This window comes from Melozone crissalis, unplaced genomic scaffold (genome assembly GCF_028551555.1).
Source record: "Melozone crissalis strain CALT ecotype California unplaced genomic scaffold, PUWL_Pcris_2 ptg000027l_1, whole genome shotgun sequence".
Lineage (NCBI taxonomy): Eukaryota > Metazoa > Chordata > Aves > Passeriformes > Passerellidae > Melozone > Melozone crissalis.
In genome coordinates, this window is record NW_026535805.1 from 10,070,594 (window position 1) to 10,087,358 (window position 16,765).

General features: G+C 41.4%; 1 long non-coding RNA gene across 1 annotated transcript; it reads left to right on the forward strand.

Annotated features, from left to right (window-relative positions):
* The first annotated feature begins 576 nt into the window (after positions 1–576).
* Positions 577–15,783, forward strand: LOC128939509 (uncharacterized). Its single transcript, XR_008483224.1, has 3 exons — positions 577–668; positions 15,133–15,280; positions 15,400–15,783. It is a non-coding gene; the product is annotated as an uncharacterized LOC128939509 (long non-coding RNA).
* Positions 15,784–16,765: the final 982 nt, after the last annotated feature.

The following is a 16,765-nucleotide window of genomic DNA, read 5'->3' on the forward strand; positions in this document are numbered from 1 at the left end:
TTTCCAATCCCTTATTTTAAATGAAGTAGTATTCCCAGATGAAAAGGCTAATCTACTGGCAAAGTCAATGATATAATTTGTTTATGTAGATTCTGTGCCACTAGAAGGTGGGGGTGGGGAGAGAAGAAAATTCCTTCACCATCTTGTACTTTTTACTTGTCAAGTTGTATATGCTGTCAGTGAAGCTGTGCTCTGGAATGGTCAGGGATGGTGTGGCCCCAAAAGGCTGTTGGTAGGGAAGGGGAGTCAGGGTATCTGCACTCTGGCTCGAAGGAGTGTACCACAGGGTTCTCATTTTCTGCAGGCATGATTAAAATTAAAGGAAAAAATCATCTGGGCTCTAGCAGTTGGAACCACACAGATGTAAACTGAATGCAACACTGATTTTATTTTTGCCTGTATGTCACCACTTCCTGTGACCTGAAGGATAGGTTTGTCTCAGAGTTTTCTACAGCACAGGCAAAGACATTTACAACCCTTTTCAGAAATAATGGAAGAAAAAAACCATATTCAGTATTTCATTATATACTTTCTGTGTTTTACTTTAGGTGAGTCTAACAGCTTTCCAAAATCCCAGATCTGCTGGAGATTTTATCCATTCCTTTCTTGAAAGTTGAGGATCCCAAGCATTTTCCAAAACTGATTGATGTCACCTCTCATAAATCCAGGTAAGGCACAGACACAGACCATGAGGAAAGCACATGTGACCTTTTGTGCTCTTATATATGTTGTATGACCCTGTTTGGTCATGAGATTCAGAGGTGCCAGCTTCCTCCCCAGTCAGGGGACTCTATGCATGCATGTGCATGGCCAGAAACATTTCTGTTGTGTCATTAAACACACATCATCTCTCCCTGTGTTTCCTGAGGATGGATTCTCCCAGGGCTCAAAAGCCCTGCCAGCTGGGTGGGTGCCTTGGGGGTATATCATGGCACAGCAGAGGGATTTCCATTAGCTGTCCATGCCTCAATGGCCCACAGCCCCTTGTTATGTGTGTGGTCTCCTGCTCTAGTCACATTCCCTGCATTTTCACCTTCACACAGCGTGCAGGTATCAGCAGGCATCAATCAGCCTGGTGCTGTCTCCTTCCACTGGCTGTGCTGCAGCTCTACACCAGCAGAGGCAGAAAGCTTCAGCCTGGAAAGCCAGGCACGTCACATGGTGCCTTAACATGGGTTTACCAGGATGAATAGGCTCGAGTTTCACTTCCAAGGAACTGACTTCAAATTTTGGTTGCTGAGGGAGTTATGTTTAAAGATCTCTTAAGCCCCTGGGAAACTTTCCAGTTTCTGGGGTTATCAGTGCTTAATCATCCCCTCAGCCCTGTGCAGGGTTCTCTCTCAAGTTCTCTCTCAAGATGGGGCTTGTTCAGGGACTTTTATGGATTTTTTGTTTGCATGCTTGCTCTGTAAGTGGGACTCTTTCGCAATTGAATTTGTTTGTTAAAGGTATCTGCTTTCAGAAGATTGCTGAGAGTTTCTTATGTAGAGAAATTTAAACATCTGACCTCCTGGTTAGAAGATACATGACACCAGAAAATGTAACTGGGAGAGGGAGCAAGAAGCACAGAGGAGAATGGGGAACATGTTGGCATAAGACACAGTTGACATATGACATTCAGAGGAACTTTTAAATTGACATTCTTTGGACTTTGCTTATTACACAAGTATTACATTTAGCTAGTGCAACGAGGGATGGAAATATCTGATGCTGTAGGCCAGAGCTGGTACAGCCATCTTTTTGCTTGCTTTTGCCTATTTCCCATACTCAGAGGTATTGTTATGCTTTTAAAAGAGGAGTTCATCCAGAAATGTAAGGTATGACCAATGCATCAGCCCCTGCCTGCACCTTGACATGTAAGTTCTGGACTCAACAGTTCTCCATTTATGACACAACAGGAACATATTTTGTTCTGCTCTAGTAGCAGCACTCAGTTGAATGTTACTGACTTGTTGGGAAATTAGATGATTTGTCTAAAGCTCTAGGCAAGGGACACATTTTTAAAGGAAGAGTAGAGTGTTCAAGTGATGCCAACATTCGCAATCTGTAAATTACAGATGAGGTGCACTGAGCAAACAGTGTGTTATCTCTCCTAATACTTCAATTTCTGCACATTTTGGCAACTTTTTTAAAGAAGGCAAGAGCTGGACTGTCAGCACTGATTTCAGTTTTGCATTGCTATGGCTTTCTATTTATAGCGGTCCTGAAAGAGGTCCTGAAGGCAGCATTTCTTGTCAGTGAATTAAAGATTCCCTCATATCTGCAGTGTTTGCTTTAATTTGAATATTTGTAATGGTAAATGAAAATTAGTCTGAGAAAGAGGTAGTAAGCAAAGTTTTTCGGGTCTCATCAGCTTACTTGCATCTTCTTATTAGTGGCCAAAATTAGAGCCCTGTTGGAGTGGCTACCATGCTCTGTGGATGCTAATCTGGGAAGCTGCTCATTGCTGAGGGGATGTCACTTTGTTTGGTTATCTTACAGTCTTGCATGTTAATGTGGAGACTCTGGCCTGTCTTGTTTATAGCAACTGATCAAATATAAAGCACCTACCTCAAATCTGAGTTGGCTTCCTGATGTCACCCCTAAGTGGAGCAGGAGATAGCCCCAGCTAGAAAGAAGCAGTGCAGGGCTCTGGCTGTGCTCCAGGTGCAGAGCTGCCTACTGCTCTCTGGTGCAGGAGCTCTGTTCCTGCCAACCAGCCAAACTCAAGTCACTTAATAAGCATCACAGGCTTCTCATATTTAGTTGCCAATGTATACCTTTGGGCAACATTCACACTCTCCAGTGCCTGCTAATTAATTTGTTTTCTTACACTTTCCTGGGATTTGGATTGGCACCAAAGCCCCAAAGGGAAGATTCTAGCTGTCAAAAAGTGAATACTTATAATGAGTGTAAGGTGTAGATGGAAACCACACAGTTGTCATACAGCAGCTATGACATAAAAGATGCTATTTCTTCCATGCTGTTTCCCATAAGGGAAAGAGATATTTTGGGAGGGCAGAAGATGTGATAACAGAAGACAGCTACATGGAAGCTGTCACTGAATGCTCCACATGATGAAATAGTGTGCAGGAACAAGGCTCTGAGAAATATTTTAATAAATATTAAGTCCATGAATGACTAACAAAAATATCTAAGTATTGATTAAACATGGCTGGCTAGCCATTGTCACATTGTCCAGTTGAGGAGCACAAGATTCAGAGTGGGAAGGTGATGTTGTCCTCCTGGACCTGAAACTACTGTTCTCTAAGGCCTCAAACTGTATTTTCCTCTGATTTCATACCCTTCAGACCAGCAACAAGTGCTTCAGCTTCCTCATTTCATAAATGCTGCTGTTTGCTAACATACTCCCAGACCATTGATTGTAAGTTATATATAGGACCCAGGATTGAATATTATGGAAGTATGAGATATTAATTAACCATCATTGGTTTTAGGCTCCTGGTCCTTTGCTGAGTCATAGCAGACTTGGCAGCCCTGTGGGAGCTCTGTATAGAGACCAAGATTCCCTTTCTGTGTCTGGGACTTCTCCCATCAGCCTCAGAGCCCTGGTGCTCAGGGCTTGCCTGCCTGCTGCGATGCCACCCATGTTCCCAGGCCCTGCAACCTCACACCTAGTGCCAGGATCCCACAGGCAGTGTCAGCTGTTGAAATGGCTTATTGATTAACTAAAGGACAGCACCTCTTTAAATCTGGAATTTATCTTCATGCAGCCTGATGACCATACAGAGTAATCGTAGCATCTTTCTCTGTAATGGCACCACATCATGGGTCTGTATATCAAGGAACCTTTGTGCTCCCTGTTGTCAGCAGATATGGTGAGCTCTACCCAGTTGCTCTTGCAACATCCTGTTTCCCTCATGATGCTTCAGAGAATCTCTGATATCTTCAGAAGTGCCCTTGAAATGGTTTAAGAGAAGTAAGTAAATCTGTTTTAAATATGCTGTACTACTGAAGATGGTCTGAATGATGAAACAAAAGACAAAAGTGTGCAGGTGACTAGTAAATGGCCAAGGACATAAAACAGAAGGCTGATGTACAGCTCATTTGGCACCTGCAAGTACTCTGTGTTGAGTGCAAACCCTTGTCAGGCAGGAACCAACACCTCAAGCGTCCTTGCAACGAGTGGAGTTGCAGGGAGGTGGTGGCAGTCATTTGTGTGACTGATTTTTCCTGTCCCCACTGTGTAACTGCAGAAATACCAAGCTGTAGTCTCTGGGCCTGCGCTGGAAACACAGAGACAGCCCTTCCCTGGGATGCAGTGGGAGGTGTGGGGGCTGCCTCCTGCTCCGTTTTAGCAAGAGAACATCTCTACAGCTCCCCATACCACCTTCTGTAGAATGACAACCAACATATGACTTGGGATTGAAATCCTTGCAGCTGATGGAAAAACAATTAAGTCTCATTAAAATTCTACGTAGAGAGCCAAGAAAAGGAAGATAATGTCAGAGGAAAGGTGATACGTAGGACAGTACAGAGAATTCTCTTAAGTTAAGCCTGTCATTAGGCAGGAGCACAGAAGGTGCTAATGGTACAGTGCATTTCATTCATCCCACAAAGAATAATTAACACTTTCCCTTCTGCCTGCACTGAAAGGAATGGATGCAGTACATATGCTGTCTTGTTAAGGCAGGAGTTGTCATATTCTGGGTCCTTATGTGCAGAAGAATTTTACTGCTGAGTTTCTTCACCTGCTGACTGTTGAAAAGGAAACATTATTAATCATGTGAGAGAATGCTGATTTCATTAATGTCTTTGTGTGTTTTCATCTCTTGCTGTTACAGAAATTATTGACCCAAGAACAAGCATCAGAACTGGCCTTCAGGTAAACACAGGATTAAATATTTCCCTAAATAAGGAAGAGCTGACCAGAGATTGCTCCTACCCTGGAAATCTGCATAGATGTACTGGAAGGGATGGAGAATGGTGCAGACAAGGACTTCTTGGGCCCGTGTGGGCTTCCAGCAGCCCAGAAGGTTGCTGGGGATTTTTTCTTAAGATTTATTTCCAGTCTGATTCAGTTATTGACAGAGAAACCAAAACTCTTAGAATGTGTAGACTGCCTTGCTACCCTGATCACTCCCAGTCCTGAGCAGTGTTGTTGTGACAGAGTGACAACTGCTCTGCAAAGCAAGTTTGGTCCCACCAGGTCTAGTTTGAGTGTTTGCACACAGCTTCACTTTGAAGTTTCCTCTTGAGCCTCCCACACTCCTCGTGAAAATGAACTACAAGCAATAAGTCTTCACTTCCTTTTGAACTTGAGAAGATGTCATTGCATCTTACTACCCAGCTGATGCTGTACTCCAGTGGTAAGTATGCTCCAAGGCTGGAGTGAAGTGATCAATGTCTGTGTAGTCCTTCTATTTCACAGAAATAATTCAGATTGACTAGTTAAAGATTACAAAGCAGTCTGACATTTTTGGCTGCAAATTCTACAAAGAATAAGATACTCTACACACTCTGATACTTTTGCCAGAGTCTTTGCAAGAGAAGGTATGTGTGTACAACCTCATGTACTTTGTGTTAACTGAAGTTCTTCATCCCAATTCCTGCCAGAGACAGCCCAAAGAACCATGGGTCCTGTGACTACATAGCCATTATTTGGCCTTCAACCAGCCTATTTTCATTCATAGGCTGCTCACCATCCATCTGTGAAGCTTATTTTCCTCTGAATGCACCAGGAAGTAAAAAGGCAATGAAATGTGATAATCAGGCAGGAGAAGTGGGAAAGGAGGTGCCTTTTGTTCTTTGCTGAAAGTTAAAGTGGATGTGGTTGCTGGTGGTGAGAGCAACTGAGTAGGTTCTGGTGGTAGAGTATTGGTAGGCCTAGAGGGATGTCTGTGAGGTGTGAGCAGTGAGGTGTTCAGGGTGAAAGCATACAGACTGCCACTCTAGGAGATGCCCTGTCAAGCAATGAAGAAATCCTGGTTTTATGGAGTCAAGGAGATGTTGGTTCATGGGATCAGGAAAGGTTTCAGGTATGGATCATCTTCCTGGATGTCTCCAGACAGTCTTACAGAGGGACAGAAACAGTTAGAGAATTTCTTAGGCAAATGATGAGCAATTACCCATCCCAAACTCTCCAAGTGAGGTTCCTGTCTTGGTGTCATTTCCTTGTAAGTTCAAACATCAAACAAAGTCAATGAAACCAAAACCTAAAGGTTAATGATGCAAAAAACAGCAGGAAGGGCAGGTCATAGCATTACAAAAGGACATTGTGATTTTAGACCCTATTACCATGTGTCAAGTGAGTATATTCCATAAGAGTTGTGAATGGAACTCAGTTGCCAGTGTAGGGGAAGGAGGATCACTGTTGGTTTAGGGACAGGAGACCACCAGCTTCCAAAATTTTGTAAGTATCAGTGATTTTTGCATGCCTAACAGTAAAAATGTCTCATGCTGGGCACCCAAATCCAGAGGACACTTTTAAACTTTGTTTTATTTTTCCGGTTGAAGTGGAAGAAACATATCTAACTTGTAGTCCTTTCCTACAGGCACATTGACTTGAAAGTTAATCATAGTTCTGGCCCCAGATGGTTACAGTGAGTCTGCTTCTCTGTCTGTGGGAGTCCTAAAGGATACTTGATAGCTGTCCAAGTAAGTGCTTAAAAATTGAATCATAAAGGCAAAGTAACTAGATAGCATAATCCAGAATGATCCCAAAGGAAATGGAGGTAGAATTAAGTGTTTCAAGACCTCAGCAGTGTCCCATACATTTCACCTGAAATAGAGATAATTGTATGGCATGCATGAAGAGTTACTCATGGTGGATGTGCCCTGAAGATGTACCTTCATATTTTCAGCAGGGAAATCCTGTAGAAAGATACTTCCTGCTTTGCCATGGACAGGAATCTTAATGCTACATGCTACATAAAGAAATATAAGCAAAATATTTTGCAGCCATATATCATATAATATATCATATCATATCAATCATCATCATATGTTATGTTATACTGTATGTGAACTTGGTGTGTCTGTCTGTATGTCTGTTTGTTTTGCAAATTCATTTACAAACAGCTAGCACTGTTTCCATACCAGAAGCCTTCGATAAGTCAAGAGGAATAGTGCAAGCTACTTACAGTCTCCTTATGTCTTCCCTGTAATCCCAGGCAAGATAAATATAGAAATCTCTAGGGCTGAGATGTGAGATGCAATATTGATGAGCAAATGTGGAATTGGCCTCAGTCAAAATATCATTAGGTCAACTGGTGAATTAAGATGGAGATGGAGCTAAGTGAAATCCTGCTGAGGTGAGGAGGGAGGAATGTGTGGTGTGTGTGCGTGTGCTGCTGGGTCCCTTGCAGGCTTGCAGAAAGGCCAAAACCAATGAGGTCTGAGATTGTGGAAAGTTTCAAGTTTTATGAAGCTTAATCCAAAGCTCAGTGAAGCTGAAGAAAATCCCCCATGGTGCATGAATATTGCATGTGTTATGGGACTTTCTTTTTTTGAAGTGGAATTACCTCAAATTCAGAGACACAAGAATTCCACTAAACCTCAGTCTTACTCTGCATAAGGGTTACAATGGATAAGAAGGGAGGAAGGACCTGCTTTTTCTCCCAAGGTGAAGATGATAGAGTTAATTTCTGGAACAATTTCTCGAGTCACATCCAAGTTCTACACTAAGTTACAAGAGTTGAGGAAGATAAGAAGTCCATATGCAATACCTGCCATGAGCAACCAGAGAGGGAAACAGGCATGACCCCTTGCCTCATCCTCACCACATCTGTTCAGGAGCAGCAAACCATCACAGACAGTCAGAAACTGCATGTCTGTCTTGGATGCAACACATTTTCTCTCTTCTGGAACAAACTGTAAGCATGAAATAGTGCAACGTTAGTAAAACCTTTAGCAAAGGTTGAGTTTTACAGCTACACATACTAATGCCCTGTGAACAGGAATCATGTGCTTTGCTTTGTCATTGTAATGACCAATGGTATTTGGAAGTTGCTCTATCAGCACAGAACCTCGCTGCTGCAGCCTGGAAAACCCTCTCTTTCTGTTAAGGCTCCAAGAAGGAGCCATAACTGTTAGCCATGGACTGTTAGCCATGTCTGCCCATGACCACTGGGCAAATGACACAGCTCAAGTCCATTGGGCTAACAGGCCAAGTAGGTACATGGAAATCAGCAAGCTGTAATATACTACCCTGGGAATAAGTAACCTGGAATGTGACACCTCTGGGGACCAAATGGCAGTGCAAAATATGCATGCAGAACTGTGAGCAACCCAAAGGGATAAGCATCTGTACCTACAACATGCAATTAGTAATTTACAATTACTAATGCCAAACTCAGCTATTATGTTTTAAAATTGGTATTTTTTGCTTAACATTTGGCTGAGGACTGATTTATGATTTGATTTCAACTCCTTAATGAATTGCAGTAATTCTGGCAGTTATTAATTGTGAAAATCAATGTGCAGGATTTTATCTCTCAGTATCCAGTCTGGTTTTTATAGCTGCTATTTTATTCCTCTGTGATTGCTCCAGGATTGACTTTGCTTGCCAATAGTTACAAGTTAAAACCAAGTTTTAATATATTTCTTGGCTTAAGTATAAGATTGAGGGCAGGGGTTGTTTCATTTGTGATTTGTGTGAGGTTTTTTTCTCTCCATCTTCTGGTTTTTTCCCTATTAATTTCTAATTCAGTTGCTCCAAGTCTTTGGTACATCGATCTGTTTCATATTAAAGGAATAATAGCAATTTTCCCTGAATAAGCAACATTTGGTGATATGTGTTCTATTTAGGCAAGAAGGAAGAATCCAAGAAGAAACTGTTCTTCCCAGGGAAGGGAAGAAATGTCACCAGTGAAACACCATAGCGCTGCTATGAGGATCTCAGCCTAATGGGGCTAGTGGACAGGAAAATGTTGGCCTTTGCTGACACTGAATCTCTCTTCTTGAAGGGATGTCTCTGCTGCAGAGGGCAGCAGACAGAGCCAGAATCAATTTCAGGGATTGAGGAATCCACAGGAAAAGAGGAATTTCTACTCTGCCTACAGCAGAGTGAGAAGATCGGGATTAGCTGCCTAAGTCAAGGTCAGATGCTCTCTAAGAGAATATTACAGGCATCATCTGTGGGGAAGAATCACAGAATGGGTAAAGTTGGAACAGACCACAGTGGGTCGCTTGGTCCAACCTCCCTGCACCAGACCTAATTAACAAAGAGCATAAACATGAAAGGAATACAAGAATGTTGACAAGTAGAAGGTCTCTAATTGCTGAAACAGTTACAAGCCAGTGGGAGAAATGGGAAGAAGAAATCTACCTGATTGGAAAGTGGAGGTGGAGGAGATTATCTCAAGTCTGTCTGGGTTTTGTGCCTCTGACAGATTCAGGGCTCAGCAGTTTGCCTGCACTACTACCTGAAGGCTGCCCTGTGGAATTATGAGGTCCTGATATTTTGTGCAGTTTCCCACCGCCCTCCTGATCTTCTAGTGCCAATGTCTGCAGAAAGCATTATGCAGATCCTGCCTTGTAAGGATCTTGGGACTTTCCAAAGGGCTCTGACCTGGTCAAGAGCAGACTGAATTGATAGTCAGCCCAAGCTGAGGTGAAGGGAGCCTGGACTTCAGATGCTGGAAATTTTCAGCTTCAAAGCACCCTTGTGTGCAGTCCAGCTGGCAGAGCCTGGACAGAGCCTGGGAGCCCCAGCCCTTTGTGAGCTTTGCAGTGGTTAGTTATGGTGAGTGGATGTTCTGGGTACTGTGGATTTCCATGTGCTTTCCAGTCTGATGATTCTGAGCTCACAGAATTCAGCAAAGCACATAAATGGGCTTTGCTGAAGTGAGAGAAGGTTCAGACTAGATTTCTGCAATGCCCTTGTACCTCTGTCCAGCCACCAGCCAAAAACTCCTTGTACTCCTTGTACCTCCATCCAGCCAAACTCTGTGAAATGGGTTCTTGATGTCAGTGTAGAGTGGCATGTCATTCCCTTAAAATTTGGGGTGAGTTGAGGCTTTAATCATGGAACGTCATGGACTGGGACTCTGAGGAGAAGGAAGAACATGCAATATTTTTTCAAAAGGTTGTAAAGTTTCCTTAATATCTACTCCCTAGAGCCATATGGAAAATTCACTAAGCCACCTAAATGCTTTCCAGAACTTTTGCTGCATGGAAGCATCCTCATGACTGTAGTGCATGCTTTGACTTATAGTCAAAATTGGTATTTCCAACAATGATAATAATAAGCTGGTTGATTACTGTCATCAATTCCTGGCTGCTAGAAATGACAAAACATTTTTTTTCAAATATTTTTCTAATGACAGGGTAGAAAATAAAAAAGCCCTACCACTCTTGAACCAAAATATGAGTTAGGCTAATTCTAAAAATGAGAGAATGAAAAATTCTACTTTCAGCTCTTGAAAAAATGTTTTAAAAATATGAAGTCACTATGTAAAATGTAATAGAGTACGTGAACATAATCTTAGTGGCTCAGGGATACAAAGTAAAGCTGTGGTAGAGTGACTGGTAGCAGCCCTTTGGTAGCTATTGCTTATCTCACAGTATATTGATGTCTCTAGTAGGCCTGAACTTGTTAGACATGACACTCCAATATCAGAGTAGATTACTGCAGTAGCTTTTTGCCTTAGGACATAGAAATTTGATCATTCTAACTTCACCACAGGTAAATTTTTATGATACATATGAATTCCCTGTTGTGTACATCAAAACCCAACCATGACAAGACTGTCAATACACAGAATGTGAGGATGTTTTGTAGTTCTTTCATACTGCTGGGCTTGCTTTTCTTTCCCAGCATTTGTATATATATTTTATAAGGAGAGGAAATGATAAGAGCCTCATATTATGTTGAAAGACAAGAAAACATGAGAGTATTTGTATTGGTCTAATGTGGTGCAGAATAGCCTTTCAGAATTGAATAGAACCATGCTCTTTTGTCTTGAACTGAGGCAGACTCAAAAAGGAATATTGGCATTGCAGAAATTATTTCCACATGCATGAGCTGCCTAGGAAACACAGGCTGAGGGAAAGTTTGCAGAGATCACAAGAGAGAAAAGAGTGAATTTTAAATTTCTGGAGGAGAAAGTACCAAGAAAACAGTATGTCCTCTCCTGCTGAAGGCTTAATCAACTTTGGCCTGAGCCTTCTGGCTTGAGGAATTTTGGATCCTACTACCTGAAGGATCCAAAATGCATTTGTTTCAGAAAGCCTTGCCTAGTTGTAGAGCACTGCTGACTCTCTGACTTCTTTAAAAGAAGACAAGGGCTGGCTCTGTTTCAGCATTGAACTCATTCACTGGTCTAGGCAATGGAGTAGCTCCAAAGAGGGATGAAGGAAGACTGCAAATCATGAACAAGGATGGGGGCAAGGATGAATCTGCTCATCTTCACTGAATGTTTTGGAGGGAGAGGTTTTTTCTGAGAATGAAGAATGTCAGGAGACTTGGTAGCAGTGAGAGAAAATAGCGTCTGTATAAAGTTGAACCCAAGTTCTTCTAAGAGGAAAACAGTGATAGGACAGGACAGGAGACACCAAACACAATGTGGGAAATTCTCCCTTGTTATTAGGATGTTTTTTTCACTGGAAGGGTGATGTAGCACTGGAATTCATGACAGGAAAGTCTGCAGGATCAGCCACCTTGGAGATAACCAGATACTGACTGAATGAAGCCCTGAACAAACATGACTTCAGCAGGCCTTACTCTGAGCAAGTAGTTTTCCCAAATAACCTATGGAGGTCCCTTCCAGCCCAAATTATTCTGAGATTCTGGGTCAGGTCCTACAGCTTGTGATAGAAGGACATTGGCTATCCTGCTTGAGGATGGAGCAGTGTGAGTGCCTGACTCATGATTAGGTTGGAGTCACTCATGAATTCAGTGTATTTCATGACAGAATGTCAAATTCTGTGGGGAACACAACAGCTACAAACTTTCTGACTTTCCAAGGCAAGAGATTATTTGCTGACTCATATCACTAATAAATGCTGGTACTTATTCTATCCAGCACTGTCAGATGATCCCTTTGAACTTATGATGCTTTGGGCCAAGGCAAAGAGCCTAGCTCCTGTGAAAAGGTGTTCTTTGGCCCAAATTTTCAAACCCTCTAGTTCTTCATCTAAAACTTGGTCTGCAGGGGAAGAGCATCAAGCAAATGGCAGTGGATGCATCAAAGCAAATGCTCTGGGCTACACCCTGCTCTTGAGGGATGCTCTGGGGACAAAGATGTCTGCTGGTACTTCATCACAATGGTAATGCTTTAGGTTGCAGTGAGTGAGTTGATGGATTGCTGTTTACATTAATATTTTCTGCTGAAAAGCAAAATTCAAGGAGCAGCTCTGATATTTTATCTTATTTTTGTGGGAACACAGCCAGTGTTGCCCATAATTCATACTATGGTATGACTAGGACTCTGGTAAGTCACACAGCATTTCAAAACTGAGACTGACAACTTCTAAATTTAAGCTTAGTTATGCATGTGTTTTGTTAACCATATTATGCACTTATAGCAGCTTTTTATAAGTGAAGAACAAGATGACTTCTCATTTTCTAGCTAGATAAGTGTCACCAATAAAAGAGCAAAAGAAGTTTAATTTGTTCAAAAATCTCTGTTTCAGTTATATTCAAAATACAGAATTTCATGGAGATGCGTTTTCATTTGCATTTCCATAGCATAGAAAGGAGGCTGGAGGCACCACCAGCAGCTGCCTCTGTGTTTGTACCCCAAAAACATTTCCTTGTCATGAGTAAGTGCATGTGTGTGCCCTGTGTGCAGACAGTTTGATTACTCCTGTCATGCAAAGGCTGGCAGAGATGTGGTGTTTCCTGCATGAACTGCCATATCTTCCCAGCTCACAAGTGAAAGGCTAAACATTAGGCAGAGCCTAACAAGATTTCAGTTCTGCAGCACATTTTAATTTTCAGCAGTTTGTATTCTCCCATATACCCAACAGTCTTTCCTAAGGGAAAAAAGCAACATAATTAACATGGGATAGATTTCATTCAGTGTACTCTGTTTCCTTCCATTATTGTGTTTGCCAGAGGAACTATTTAGTGAGAAGCTTTCTCACGGTATTTTTGTACAATTCAAGTGTTTTTAGTTTGTCAGGGGATATTTTTTTGTTTCATTGGGGTTTTTTTAATTTGTTTTCAAGAAAGCACTACTTTAGATGTTACATTTTCTGAAGACTGGATTTCAGTCATTTTAGATACATAGTGAGAAGGGAGCAGACAGTAAGAACTAAAAAAGATTATTTTTCCCATTACTGGTAAGAACATCCTCATCTGAGTCCCATTAGAGAGGTAACTGCCCACATTAATAAAATAAACCAATATATAATTGCTACCAGTCTTAATGCTGGGGCTGAATGACCTAATTTAGTAACTCATTTATGATGTGTTTTAGTAGCGTGGCCTCTCTTGTGTTACCTGAGTAAATAGAACAGATGCAGATGCTTGTCAGGGGTTCAGAGTCTCATAGATTTGTCTTACAGGCTAACCTGAATATCCCTTATAGATTCAGTGGTCCTCGCTTGCTGGACTCAGTCTTCAAAGTGGGCATGAAAGCTAGAAATGCAATATTTATACTTACAGATCCAGTTGTTGTAACTCAGGGCAGCTGAACAGCAAGAATAAACTAGAGAAACATGAGTAGCACATAAATCACCTCTTTTATTAATAATTTTCCACTGGCTTTAATGCAACTGTCTTCTTTATCATCTCAGACATGGTGAAAAGTTATTGCACTGTCTTTGTAGAGGCCTTTTCAGTCTCTTACACATCTAATTACCTAATTGAGGGACAACTAGTTTAGAGATGAACAGAATTTTTGCTCTGTGGTTTGTTTCTTTCTGTGGTTCCCTCTGAGATTTCTGTATTTTTTCTTAATGACAGTATCCATCTTTCATGGAAGTTGACTGTGTGCTTTGGAGTCCATTGGCTGAGGATGGTGAGCAACAGCTGCTGTGTGTCAATAAAAGCACATCCAGTAGCCAATCCAGTTCTCCAAGAACAACCAATGAAAGTAAATGGATGTCACCCTTCAGCCCCTGTGCCACGAGGTTCCCAGGGGAAGGCAGGCAGTGCTTGTCTTGAGCAAGCTCCTGAGTGTGCTGATGGCTGGTCCAGCCTCACAGCAAAGTTACTGGGCACAGTCCACCAGCAGTTTAGGCAGTATGGCCCCTGTGTAAAAGGCAGCTGGGGTGCTGGGGTGGGCAGAGACACCCCAACATCCTTCTGTGCTTGAGAACAGTCACAAAAATTTCCAGGGGACTGGGACCCGTCAAGGGTGACTGCTCTCACCACTGCTCAGCATCGTCTCTTTGCCAGTGGAAGAAATTATGACATGTGTCTCAAGACTTGTCTTTTTAATGCCAGTAATGTAATTTCTTCCTCTTTCAAAATTGATTCATTTGAAGCCCTAACTTGAGGCTGGTTTTCCATGAACATATTCATTTTTTTAGAATGAAGTCAGGTTTTCCAACTGCCTTCTTGATTAGTCTCATGAATTTTCCTCAAATGCACTTTCCTGGAGGATGGGACAGTTCATCTTTGAAGGAAAATTATTCTTCTGTGACAAAATTTTAAATGAAGATTTTGAAAATGCCTGATGATTATGGGGTTATCAATATTTCAGGTACTCAGTTCAAAACATTGTAAAGTGACAGCAAATGCTGATTACCTGCCCTCTGTTCCCTGATGCTATTTATTTGAGGTGTCCTAAATTAGCAAACAAGACCATCATTCATTTTTGACCCAAAATATGTCTCAGACATTCAAGCTTCTAATTCTGCCCCAGTTCAGAAGGCTGGCTGAATGTTGCCAAGCATGAAGTTTAAACAAACAGATAAATAAACACTTGGCTCCTTTTAATTGCTTCTTGTTCTCTGAACTTTCCAGATTTGTGTTTTCAATGTAATTCTTTTTGGAGAGAGACTTCTGTCTCCCCTTGCTTTCTAACTAACTAGCTAGGTTAAGGTGCTAAAAAAACTTGCACAACAGAAGGAACTTTAGTAAATAAGATAACTGTCTTCAGCCTTGGCCTCAGCACAGAGACCAGAGCCTACATTCACTTTGGCTCTGCATTCCAGCTAGCACCAACTAGTCACTGTACAAGTGAGCTGGCAGATCCTCTTCTGTGCTTGCCTAATGCAAATCTTCATCTTTCTGCACAGCATCTCCTGTGATCAAGACTCAGTCCCTGTGGTGCCCAGCTGCTCATTTTTGCCCAGACATTCATCAGGTCTCCATCATTTGTCTCAAATGTCTCAAATTCCATGGGAAAGGGACTGGGGGAGGTCACTCCCATGCTTCACATATGAGGTACAAATTAAATTACTTTTTACCTGTCCTACTTAATATAAATAAAATATTTCCTTTTTGCAGATTTATTATTTACTCTTGCTAGAAAAAGGTGATGTTAATGTTCACTTCCTCCCTAGGCTTGGATACCCAAAGACACAGTGAGTTTTCACCAAATGTTCCTCAGAGAACAACTCAGTCTGAGAAATCCTCCCACAAATCCTGCACTTAGGCACGTGATCAGCCCTGCCCATCCACTGCAGACTGCAAACAGCCTCAGACAGGATTCCAAACAGTTAATGTCAAATAGCTCATTTTCTCTCATCTCCATACAAATTCCTGTCATGTTGCATTACATGTAAACAACTGAGAAGCTTAATGGCATGCCTTTCAGTCAAAAATTCATATGGCTTTTCAGTCTGAGCAGATTAATTGCAGTTTGTAACAATATGAAGTAATTCAATTTGATTAGAGTTTCTATTGTTCTTTGAGATAAAATATTTTATGTGAATGTAAAGCCAAGTTTTCTGCTGGCACAACTTTATTGACTTCTGTGGAAATATAAAATACTCATCTAAAATCCATAGTATATCATTGTTGGTGTGCTGTTACAGTAAATAAATTTTATAAGCTTCTGTAAATTCTATGTGCCAGATCAGATTCCAGGCCCCATGGAAATGTCATTGTCAATTAAGTGAGGCAGTAGGAATATTTGGCTTTGGAGGAGACAATTCTGAATGAATCTTTTAGGTTTTTATAATTTTGAAGGGTTTTTCTATTTCCATTTTTTCAGCATCCCTGTCTTCTTTTTGATGTCTTGCTCTTAAAATCTGCTTGTAATTCTCTTTAGTTTCATTCCTATGTACTCTAGGGTTGTTTCTCTGTTCTTGCTATGGGCATTGCTCTGGTGTTCTGTAGTCATCCCACAGACCCAAGCCCAGAAGCCCTGCAACACAAGTTCTGCTTGCTGCTAATAGGGATAATGTGAGGAACTTCCATGAAGCCTCTGTGAGTACATCCCTCACTGAACTGTATGTACCTCAACCCTTTAGGATGCTTTTTGTTTTTTAATTTCCAGCTCCTCTCCTCTTTTTTAAAAGCAAAATATTACAGAAATAATATTTAAGTGGATAATGAATGCATGGCTTGGTTTGTTTGTTTGTCTATTTTGGTTTTGTTGGTTTTGGTTGTTTTTTGGTTGCTTTTTATTCCTTTTTTTTAATAATATCAGTTTTCTTTAGTTTTCTTTGTATAGTTTTCCAGTTTGCAGAACAACGTGTTTGGGGGTGATCGTTGCTCAGAGAGGTCAGAAGTTGTTTCTGGTATTTTGAATCCCATGGAACTGCACTGGGAGGGGGATTGAAATTTTTTTACAAGTTTGTGTGCTTGCCAATGCAATTTCACTCTGTCCATGCTGCTGGACTAAAAACAAAGCTTGCAAATATTCTGCAGAAACTGCCAATGTCTGACTGTTTGGCCTCCTGCTGAGTGATCAATATTCCAGCA